This window comes from Lontra canadensis, unplaced genomic scaffold, assembly GCF_010015895.1.
Source record: "Lontra canadensis isolate GAN:19392208 unplaced genomic scaffold, GSC_riverotter_1.0 scaffold35, whole genome shotgun sequence".
Taxonomy (NCBI): domain Eukaryota; kingdom Metazoa; phylum Chordata; class Mammalia; order Carnivora; family Mustelidae; genus Lontra; species Lontra canadensis.
Genome location: NW_022631029.1, coordinates 2,793,037 through 2,803,721, shown reverse-complemented (window position 1 = coordinate 2,803,721; position 10,685 = coordinate 2,793,037).

Sequence of the window (10,685 nt, the reverse complement as noted above, 5' to 3'; positions counted from 1 at the left end):
CTGGGGTGGGGTGGGGGGGGGATCCAGATCCATAGGTGTGTACCCCCTGGTGTTTCTAGTTACCGTCTGCCTCCTCCCCCATCCCTACTTTTCCAGAGGAAAAGGGGCAGGTCCTGGGTGTGCCTCAGTTTCTTCCTGTGTAAAATGGAGGATCTAAGCCCTAATCTCTCCCCAGCCTGAGAGGTCAGGGGAGCAGGGTCAACACAGGGCAAGGGCACGATCTATACTCTGTGGGTATGAAGGGCGATTGCATCAAATGTCACTACACCCAACATGGGCATTTCAGGTGGAAGCGACAGCAGGTACATACAATTTCTTGCCATGAAAAATGCTGAACTTGGGAGCCTGTTGAAGTCAATTCTCCGCGCCCCACCCCCCCAAAGGGGGACACCGCTCAGGCTTCAGCTTAAGTTCCTCCCTGCCTTGTGGGCACTGCCACACTCCTGAGTTGATGGGCCCCACAAGGAGCTGGAACCAACAGTCTGATCTGGAGGGAGTGTCCCTCTCATCCCCTCCACAACAGGCACTTCCTACCACTGTTTGCCCTGGAAACTTACCCTACTCTCATGATGCATTCAGAGTGATGGTGGAGGAAGTGAGTTGGGGCACACCCAGCCCTGCTCAATGGAGGAAACTGAGGCTTGCCAGGTCAGAAGGTGAAAGCCCGGAAGCAGGAGGGTCTCCAAAATCTTCCAGGGCAGATTATGGTGCTAGAGGGCCTGGGTTCAAATTTGGGCTAGAAGTATCTTATGACCCAGATATCTACCCAAGAGAATTGAAAACAGGGGTTCGGACAAATCCTTGTACACGCCGTTCATGGCAGCACTGTTCATCAAAGCCAAAAGGTGGAAACAACCCAAGTGTCCATCAATAGATGAATGGATGAACAAAGTGTGGTGTGTACCCCATGAAAATTAATAGAGGAGGGCGCCTGGGTGGCTCAGTGGGTTAAGCCGCTGCCTTCGGCTCAGGTCATGATCTCAGAGTCCTGGGATCGAACCCCGCATCGGGCTCTCTGCTTGGCGGGGAGCCTGCTTCCCTCTCTCTCTGCCTGCCTCTCTGCCTGCTTGTGATCTCTCTCTGTCAAATAAATAAATAAAATCTTAAAAAAAAATTAATAGAGGAAAACCTCAGGGCACTGGGTGGCTCAGTCAGTTAAGCGTCTGTCTGCCTTCGGCTCGGGTCATGATCACAGGGTCTTGGGATCAAATCGCACTTTGGGAAGCTTGCTTCCCCCTCTCCCTCTGCCTGCTGTTCTGCCTATTTATGACCTCTCTCTCAAAAGTAAATAAATAAAATCTTTAAAACACACACACACACACCCCTGCCTTTTTAAGGTTAGTATTCTGAGGAACAAAAGAAACTCCAAATTTCTTACAGTTCCCGGGACTAAGGCTGAACTGTGAGCTAGTCAGTTTCCTAAGGCAACTGAGGACCCCCACTGGTCTGCTGAAGAATTTAACCTGGTTATTCAAATTTACCAAGCTGGCTTCTGGGATTTAAACCAATTAGGACACCTGCTTGTTGGTGAGGGCCAGGCCAAACACTGGGTAAACTAGCCAGAATGGAACAACCTGAAAGGGATTTAGAGAAACAGACTCCTCTCTTTTGGCTAGATGCTAAGCACTTGCTGGAAATCTCCACTGAGCAACTCTGGCAGCTTGTGGAACAGAGTTCAGGCTCACACACAAAAGCCTGGTGAACTAATTCATGACCATTAGAGTCAATTTTAAATTGTCTTTAAAGAAAATTCTGGGGGCACCTGGGTGGTTTAGTGGATTAAGTGTCTGCCTTGGGCTCAGGTCATGACCTCGGGGTCCTGGGATTGAGCCCCACATCAGGGTTCCCGGCTCGACTCTGGCCACCACCCCCACACTCCCCACCACCGTGCTCATGCTTGTGCTCTCTCTCACTTTCTCAAATAAATAAATAAAATCTTTTAAAAAATAAAGACAAACCTGGTCCTCTTTTAGATGTTGAATCCACCTGGGTAGCATTTTAACTCTTTGTTAAATTAATGGGCTGAACCAGGATCTTTCTCCTTCTAGTTAAAAGGACCACGACGGAATGGGAAACTATCTCCATTCCAGATTTAGTGAATTTGGCAAACCAGTTCGCTTGCATCTTAGATCAGTCACCTAGAGGGAAGTCCGTTAATTCTAAATTTTTTCTCTTATTTTTAAAAATATTTTATTTAATTTATTTTATTTGACAGAGAGAGAGAGAGAGAGTGCAGGCAGGGGGAACTGCAGGCAGAGGGAGAAGCAGGCTCCCGGCTGGGCAGGGAACCCCACACGGGGCTCCATCCTAAGACCCTGGGATCCTGACCTGAGCCCAAGGCAGACGCTTAACGACTGAGCCACCCAGGCATCCCAATTCTCAATTTTCAACTCCAGCAAATGAAGGTTCCCCCAACACCCCTATTTTCTATTATTGCCGAGGGCTAGAATATTAGAAAAAAGATTGTTACCAATGTAAGTGTCCCAGGTGCCTTCTGCCTCCTATCAAGCCTTTCTGATGCCCTTCTAATTCCCAGCCGCGGGGTTGTTCTGCTCTTAATTGACTCAGAGAAACCCCTCTCCAGTTTGGGAGTGCATCTTTCTGTGTCTTGATCTCAAGATCCTGAGATCATGACCTCAGCCGAACTCAAAAGTCAGACACTCAGCAGTCTGTGCCACCCAGAGGCCCCAGACCTTTGATATCTTTTATTTGCTCTCTGACCACACGATAGCTGAGTCTGTGAACCCTAATCGTTTGTCCCTATGGGATCAGCTACTATCCTCTTTATGGACAAAGTCTCCAACTGATAATCAGCCTAACTCCCAGGGCACATTGGGCATTGGACTTCCTGCTCCATGGGGAAGCCTGCTTTTCCCTCTCCTGCTCCCCTGCTTGTGTGCACTCGTTCTCTCTCTCACTCTATCTCTCGTCAAATAAATAAAATATTTAATATAAAATAAAATATGATAGCCCTAACCCTATCGTTTGGAAAGACAGGGGTGGCATAGACTTTGAGGCTTTAAAGAAAAGCCTATTAAAGCCCCTTGCCGGGCCCCTGGGTGGCTCAATGGGTTAAGCCTCTGCCTTCTGCTCAGGTTATGGTCTCAGGGTCCTGGGATCGAGTCCCGCATCAGGCTCCTGGGATCGAGTCCCTGCTCTGCGGTGAGTCTGCTTCCCCCTCTCTCTCTGCCTGCCTCTCTGCCAGCTTGTGATCTCTCTTTCTGTCAAATAAATAAATAAAATCTTAAAAGAAAAAAAAGCCCCTTGCCCTAGGTCATCCTCATTATCTACTTAATTTTTTGCATGTTTATTTGCGAGGGGGTCGGGAGTGCCCTTGGTCTACTCATCCAGCAATACGGATGATGCTGGTGAGGTCCGACGGTCAAGAAAGAATCCTTGGGACGTCTTTTGTGTAAGGAGGTGATTTTATTAAAGCAGGGGGACATGATCTGGGATCTGTGAACAGAAAGAGATGTTGTCCTGGGTTGTGAGGGACTGATTACGTACTTCGGAGCTGTGGGAGGTCAGGAAAAAGGGAGGTTTTCAAAAGGATTTTTTTTTTATATGCTAAAGAGGGCTCTCAGGATCCTGGGGGACTGGCTATTGTCAAGTTCAAGTCTTTTTTCCCTATAGTAAAGCATGAACGTTAAGACAGTTGGGGGCTTCCCGGAGGAAAATATTAGTTAACTCTTTGTTTTCCCTTCCCTTAGTTTTAGGGCAGCCTGGAGTGCCTGAGGAATGTCACACATCCCCCACCTATTGTGGGGGGGATCCGAGGGGTGTCACCTTACACTTTGTCCTCAGCTTGCCTTCTCTTCCCTCATCCCAGGGACCGTCATCCACCCAGAGGGTATTAGAGCCGACAGCCATACCCGCAGCCTGGGGGACATCCCGCTGGCCACAGAGCCATTTCCGGCCACTGCCTTTTGAGCTAAGGCCGCTGAAGAAATTGTCTCACGGAGTCCCTCCTTGTATTTTTGGCCAAGGGCAAAACTGCAAACATTTACATCCATACATATGTCAGGACGCTTTCGGGGTAGCCCATAACTTTGGGATGTTCTAGAACCAGCAAATTTCCCTTCCCTCCAACAGGAGTACAATTCAAAACGGCTCCTACGTCCGAAATGTATTAGACGCCATATTTTGCCGGTTGCTCTGGCCATTAGTAAGATTCCCCGGGCATCCCAGATTCATCTCCCTGGAGGCCAAAATACACCATCTTACTGATATTTCTGCCCCAAATGCTGCTCTCCGGGAAGCCAATTGCCAAACCTCTGTCATGGTCCAGAGAGACATTCTCCCAAATGATAATTTGGAAAAAAACAAAACAAAACAAAAACAAAAAACCGGGGCGCCTGTGTGGCTCAGTGGGTTAACGATCCCGGGGTCCTGGGATCAAGCCCCACATCGGGCTCTCTGCTCGGCAGGGAGCCTGCTTCCTCCTCTTTCTCTGCCTACCTCTCTGCCTACTAGTGCTCTCCATCTGTCAAATAAATAAATAAAATCTTAAAAAAAAAAAAAAAGAAAGAAAGAAAGAGAGAAATGCTGCCCCCCCCCCAAAAAAACCCCAAAACTGAATAGAGGCATCCAATAACTGGCCCCAGAAAAGGAAAAACAATATTCGGAAATCTAATAATAATTGTTGGTTTGATAAAAAGAGAGAACTTTGGTTTGGATCAAATAACAGTTCAGCCCTACCTAGTAAAAGTCCCAGTACTTACTGCTGTATATGTATTAACCCATTGGTCTGCTGACACATCGCTGAGCCCAGGTTGGTGGGGAAATAGTAATAAGGCCACAATAAGTACTTACTTAGCTCATCTCACCTCTTCAAAGTACCGTCCTGGGAAACCTGTTTGCACAAATGGATCTCCTAGAGCTTCCTTGTCTCGTGGGTATAAATCTGTTTTAGTCATGGTTTGTATATTTCTCACCGGACTGAAGATTTCCCTCGTAGACAGGCCACTGTCTCTTCTGTGGCTAAAAATTGGTTTAGAAAAGATTGTCTCTCCCTGGAACTCCTCTGGAACTTCCTAGCGATCAGGGAACCCATTTTAACCAGGCAGGAGCTTGGACAAGCCTGCCATGGGGCTGGCTTTACGTTCATGGGGCATATACCATCCCCAAATCTCAGAGTTAGTCTGAGCACACTGACAGCCTCATTAAGGCTCAACTTAAGGGGTGCCTGGCTGGCTGAGTCTGTAGACCATGTGACTCTGGATTTCAGGGTCATGAGTTCAAGCCTCACGTTGTCTGTAGAGCCCAGTTTAAAAAAAAAAAAAAAAAAAAAAGAAAACGAGAAAGACTGCTTAGGACCACAGAATTTGTAGGGACCCTCCAAATGCCTTGGCTGAAAGCATTCCCATCGGTCTTTTGAAATCTCTGTTGCGCTCCCATTGGAACTCCTAGACTCTCACCCCAGAGATGGTCATAGGATGCTCTCTTGACTCCTGCCTCTTTTGCCCTACAGTTGATAAAGGAGATAGACTTCAATATTGTAAAGACCAATTGCTTGGATGAAAAAATAACCATGCTAGGGCCGCCTGGGTGGGTCAGTAGGTTAAGCATCTGACTCTCGTTCTCAGCTCAGGACACAATCTCAGAATTGCGGGATTACCACCCCGAGTTGGGCTCTGCACTGAGCTTGGAGCCTGCTTGAGATTCTCTCCCTCTCCCTTTTACCTGTCCTCCTCCACTCCTGCACTGTCTCTCTTTCTCTTAAAAAAAAAAAATGATTTAGGGGAGCCTGAGTTGCTCAGTCATTAGGCACCTGCCTTTGGCTCGGGTCATGATCCCGAAGACCTGGGATCGAGCCCTGCATCAGGCTCCCTGCTCATCGGGAAGCCTGCTTCTCCATCTCCCACTCACCCTGCTCGTGCTCCCTTTCTCACTTGTCTCTGTCAAATAAATAAATAAATAAAATCTTTTTTTTAAAAAATGCTTTAGCAGAACGATCTTTTCACAGTACACTTCCTGGGGGGGGGTGTGTGCGATGACCTCAAGCATCATACCTTGCATGCTGGTGATCTCATCTATTGGAAAAGAACCCTCCAGAAAGGCTCCCTTCAACCTCGCTCGATAGGACCTCTTCAGGCACCGCTAACCATCCTCATGCCACCAAAGTCCAGAGAACAGACTCTTGGATTCACATGACAGATCTAAAGAAAACACCAAACCCTTGCTGGGTCTGTTTGCCACGTGGTGACGAGTAAGTAAAGATTTCCCAGAACTCAAGCTGACGCCATCTGCCAAGGCAGCTTCCCCAGCATGTCTGGTGCAAGCCGGACTGATGTTTCCCCTTTATTTCATGAAGAGACAGTGCCCTCGTCTGCATTTCTGAAGCCCTTGTGAAAAGGGGGAAACCTCTTCTTTTGAAAATGGACCTTCATAAATGGTTTCATAATGATCCAGTGACAAATTAAGTTTTCATTTGCTTTTTCTTCTTTTAGATCTTATTTATTCATTTTTTAGTTTTAATTTTTTTAAAGATTTTACTTATTTATTTGACAGACAGAGATCACAAGTAGGCACCCCGCCGAGCAGAGAGCCCCATGTGGGGCTTGATCCCAGGATCCTGAGATCATGACCTGAGCTGAAGGCAGAGGCTTAACCCATTGAGCCACCCAGGCACTCCAATTTTATTTATTCATTTGAGAGAGAGGGAGAGCACAGAGGGAGAAGCAGACGACCCCCCCGCTCAATGCCGAGCAGGGAGCCCGATGTGGGACTTGATACGAGGACCCTGGGATCATGATCTGAACTACCCAGGTGCTCCTCACTTGCTTTTTCTGAAGGGTTAGAAGGTTCAGAATTCACCAAAGTCAGGATGCCTGGGTCGCTCAGTTGTTAAGCGTCTGCCTTAGGCTCAGGTCATGATCCTGAAGTCCTGGGATCGAGCCCTGCAACAGGCTCTCTGCTCAGCAGAAAGCCTTCTCTCTCTCCCACTCCTCCTGCTTGTGTTCCCTCTCTTGCTGTGTCTCTCCTTCTCAAATAAGTAAATAAAGTCTAAAAAAAAAAAAAATTCACCAAAGTCTTTTCTTTCATGTGAACCGTTAAAGGACTTCACGGTGTCAGAATTTGCAAACTTGCAGGCTGTGTTATTTGAGAGCATTTGTTTTCAAACAGTTCTTTGGAGGTAACGGTACCGTCTATTTATTATTTTTATTTAAAGATTTTATTTATTTATTTGAGAGAGAGAAAGAGAGAGCATGAGACGGGGGAGGGTCAGAGGGAGAAGCAGACTCCTCACTGAGTAGGGAGCCCAACACAGGACTTGATCCTGGGACTCCAGGATCATGACCTGAGCTGAAGGCAGTCGCCCAATCAACTGAGCCACCCAGGCACCCAGTGGTACCATTTAATATGTGTTTGAAGTTTTGCTGTTTTGCCAAAAATTCGTTAGCTACTACCTCTGGTTTATGCCTGCACTGTATCTTCCCAAATGCATATCCCCAATTTTCCCCAAATGATTCCTCAGGGTACTCCAGCAGTAGTCAGGATTCTGCTGTCATGGCCCCTTTAAGCAGGGACTTCTGGGAGAGGGATGTGAATGTGACTCCGGGTTTGGCTCCATTGAGAGAACTTTTCTCCCATCTGGATTAGGGCCAATCAATATTTTTAGTTGGCAACTCTTAGATCTAGGGTCCTGGTTTAGAACCATCATACGGTTTGGAGTTGTTACTTTTGATTTCTGAAACTGCTGCCTGTCAAACCTTTGTAAGAATGACGTACCTACTAAGGAGATGATCTCCAGTGCTTACGATCTTGATAAATATGGACCACATATGGGAAATGCCCGAGTGTTCTCCTGAGACCCACTCTTGCTTCTCCAATGTGACCTCGGTGGTTTTCTATTCTGTGTAATTGACCTTTGGGTAGTTACGGGGCATGGCATCCAGAAAAGAGCCTTCCTGACATCAAGGGATACAAAGTCTCTGAACTAAGAAAACCTGACCTTTAAGATTTACTTATTTAGAGAGAGAGAGAGAGAGAAAGAGAGAGAGAGTGTGTGTGTGTGTGTGTGTGTGAGAGAGAGAGGGAGAGAGAGATAGAGGCAGATGCCCCTCTGAGCACAAAACCTGGATGTGGGGCTTGATCTCATGACCCTGAGATCATGACCTGAGCTGAGATCAAGAGTTGGATGCTTAACCAACAGAGCCACCCACCCGCTCCAAGAAAACCCCACTCTTGCCTTTGAAGAAAGAGCTTGATTCAAATGGGGAAATGTGAAAATTAATAAAGAGAGACCTCACAAAAAGTGAGTAGGGGAGTCCTATCTCTCAACGTCAATTATAGGAAGTGAATAGGAACATTACCCCCAGAGGCCCAGGCCAGGGGGCCCCAGAAGATGGAAAATTACTAATAATAAGCAAGAGATAACCAGAAGCCCCCTATTGGGAGCAAATGATAACCAGCTGTTTCTGCTTCTGTAAACAGGCTTCCCGCCATAGGCTCCCTGCTCTACTGTTCTTGCCTAAAGCAGCCCCCACTTCCCCAGTTTAAACCTACCTACCAGCAGTCAGCATAGCCCTTGGAACCTGACTGCCTGCAGCACCCTATAAAATCCCTATAACTCCATTGCCAGGGGCCCAGAACCTGGAGCTCGAGCTCATCTGGGTCCGCTGGCGTAAAATAAATCCCAGTTCTCCTACTTCTCTGAGTGCACTTGGTTTCTGGCAGGTCTGATTATTTTCCGCAACAGGAGAAGTGTGAAAGCCCCAAAGGAAGAATTCTCAACAAGGAAAGAATCATGATCTACAGACTCCAACAGGAAACAGGACACGGCATCTCCTACAAGAAACTGACTACCCCAGTAACTCAGCCAATGACGAACCATCATCACCCTGAACTCCTGCTTCTCTCCGACAGACTTTAATTCAAAACAAGCCCTCCCAACTTCCTCCTTCTCATAAAATAACGCGCCTCTCCTTTGTTTATTGAACATGAACATGCAGCCTGCACGTCCCAAATTGTGGTTCCCCTGCTCTTCCCAAAGAAACCCGTTTTGCTGGTAAAATAACCGGCTGTTTGAATTTAAGGTTAATGACACCTACAGTGGACTCTTGCTCGGCCATAACAAGAAATAAAGCACTGACATGCTGGGGAGTAAAAGAAGCCAGACACAAAATGCTACACGGTGCATGATTGCATTTATATGAAATGTCCAGGACAGGTGAGTTTATAAAGACCGGAAGTAGACAGGTGGGTGGTTGTCAGGGGCTGGGAGAGGGGCAGAGGGAGTGGAAGCTGATGGGGACGGGGTCTCCTTCTGGGGTGATGGCAAAGTTCTGGAACCAGACAGAGGTGGTCCCCTCACAGCACGGTGAATGCATCATGTGCCACCGAATTAATCACTTTCAGTGGTTCATTTCCTGTCACTTTAATTGAATTTCCTCTCAAAAAAAGAAAACCCAACAAGGCTGTCCACCAACTGGGGGTGGCCTCCGAGGCAAGTGACGTCATTGCTTCGTGCCCCAAACGGAGGTCTGGGAGCTTCCCAGGCATAGGAGGAGACCAGGGCATCGCAAGCCACCACCGGACAGCCTGCCCGCCCACAGCTGGCCAGTTAGGCGGGGGTCCCGTCCTCTCTGTTGGGACTCTCCCTTCCTGGGAATAGTCCTCCAGAGAAAGACACAAGTCACACCAGCTCCGGGAGGCCTGGCCATTAGAGCGCCACAGCTAGGAAATGCCTTCTGTGTTTTAAAATGTACCTGACCTCACCTGTGACCTGAAGAAAGGCAAATTAAAGCCACTAGGATGTGGTGGACCGATAAGACTGTGTCCTGTCATACAGTGGCCCATGGCAGGGAGGTGGCACCCCAGTCACTCAGCCCCATAGGGCAGGTACAGGGACCGCCTTGGAGGCAAGGAGGTCCCTGGGCACGCACATACGCACACACACGTGCAGACTTAGGATGGAGGGCACACTCCCACTGGCTCAGACGTGTGATTCCGGCTCCTTTATGGGCCCACGAGCTCAGGGAACCACAGCTGATCTGACGTTACAGCTGAGGAGCTGAGGCCCCCTGCAAGCAGGGTGGGGAAGGGGGGACCCACCTCGGCTGGCTCCCGGGTCCTTGCACTGGATCTTTTCCAGGCAGGAAAGCAAGCGTGCAGGGGCGGGGGGGTGGGCAGGGGCTCGCTGCCTGGACCACCCTCTTTGTTCACGCAGGCAGTGTTGACGTGCACTGTGGATGCTTCCCAGACACCTCCCAGGTAGAGGATCTCCCCTCATTTCCCAGATGAGGAAACTGAGGCACAGCCAGACCCTCCCCCTGACCCCTCACGAGCTCTTCTGTCTTTGGAGAATTAGAGTGAAGGTCAAATCCTGCTGCCTGCTCCCCCACCCCCCACCACCCCAGCTCCACTTGGCCCCGGCTTGGTGCTCGGGCACCCTCGTGGGGCTCAGGGTCCTCACGTGTCCATTGGGATCTAGGACTGTCCACTGGGCTCAGAGCTGCTTCCCACCAGAGTGTGCTGGTTGCCTTACCTGTCCTGGGCCCCACTCAGGCCATCCCTTGTCCGCACAAACACCCCTGCCCCCCGACCCTGGCTTCCCACTGTTGGGGGCTCCTTTTGCATCAGGTGCTCTCCAAGGTATGCAACCTCCCGACAGACCCCCAGGTGAGGTGAGTTGGAGATGAGGAAACTGAGGCCAGAGAGGTTGAGTCACTCGCTCAAAGTGG